The sequence below is a fragment of the Lactuca virosa genome, chromosome 2 (assembly GCF_052849685.1).
Source record: "Lactuca virosa cultivar CGN04683 chromosome 2, Lactuca_virosa_CGN04683_v6, whole genome shotgun sequence".
Lineage (NCBI taxonomy): Eukaryota > Viridiplantae > Streptophyta > Magnoliopsida > Asterales > Asteraceae > Lactuca > Lactuca virosa.
In genome coordinates, this window is record NC_136427.1 from 18,514,367 (window position 1) to 18,515,600 (window position 1,234).

At 46.1% G+C, this 1,234-nt stretch overlaps 1 non-coding gene across 1 annotated transcript; it reads left to right on the forward strand.

Annotated features, from left to right (window-relative positions):
- Window positions 1-810: 810 nt before the first annotated feature.
- On the forward strand, window positions 811-929 carry LOC145161859 (5S ribosomal RNA). Its single transcript, XR_013738723.1, has one exon. It is a non-coding gene; the product is annotated as a 5S ribosomal RNA (ribosomal RNA).
- The last annotated feature ends 305 nt before the right edge of the window (window positions 930-1,234 follow it).

Sequence of the window (1,234 nt, forward strand, 5' to 3'; positions counted from 1 at the left end):
CCGATGGCTCTTGCTCTGAATCCTAACCCTCGTCCGGCTTTTCAAGGCCCGACGCCTCCTTGGGTAGAGTGCTTGGAAACCTGGAGAGAAGAGCAAGACCAACCTATGCCGTTTAATGGAGACCGAAGCTTCTACAACATAAGCGAAGGAAGCTCAGCAGACAGAATTCTTCCAATTCTGGTCCGTAGAGTTGCCCGAAACGAGATTCGGGGCACAACAGCTCTCCATCGTATCGCAGAGGTTGATGCAAATGCAAGAATGCATACAATCCGCACCAATTACCTTGAGCACACTCCTGAAAGATCTGAGAGAGACCATGAAACCCTGCTGCAAGCACTGGCTGAAACACGAGTCGAAGTCATAGAACTCCGAGTACGCCAGAGGGTGTACGAAAGGCACATGCTTGATATGGAGCGGCAACTGGCTAAACTGAGGGTTCACCAGAGGGATGACCGCCGCCAGTAGTAGATGCCTTACTTTCCTTCCCTGTTAAAAAGGAATCGTTTTCCTATCTATGTCCTATGTGGCATTTTCTATGAATTTATCTTGTACTGTAGGTACTTTTAGTTAGGCCTTTAGGCGGCCAAAACTTTCCTACTCCGGATGTGATGTAAGACCCTCTACAAGGTCAATTTTCCCAAGCCTGTTACATCTTAAACATCAATGATATTGTCAGTCGGCTAAATTCTGTGTCACTCTTTGTTCAAATACTTCCATCATACTATCATAGGAGTCTATTTGAAACCCACTCTAGTCAAGTTGTTGGACTAGGGTAATTTAGCTCAGGGATCATTCCCAATTCTCTGTCAGGGGTGCGATCATACCAGCACTAATGCACCGGATCCCATCAGAACTCCGCAGTTAAGCGTGCATGGGCGAGAGTAGTACTAGGATGGGTGACCCCCTGGGAAGTCCTCGTGTTGAACCCCCATGTTTGAACGTTAAACGTCTTGAGACCATTATGTGAACTACTTCTATTCTTTACTAGGACTACATCATAGGGATGTAGGTCAAACTCTCGAGAACTTATTTCTACTCTTTGCATGTACGATCTAAATACATCTAGGTTCAACCATAATCGCTCACGAATTCATTTTCTTCCCATGTTACAGAATCATGTCGCCATCCGGAAATAGTCAGTCGAACAACGAAACCCCTACCCTTCATATCGATGCAGCTACCTTTCAAGCTACAGTCTCAGCTGCCGTGACAGCTGTTTTGACTCACCTTAACG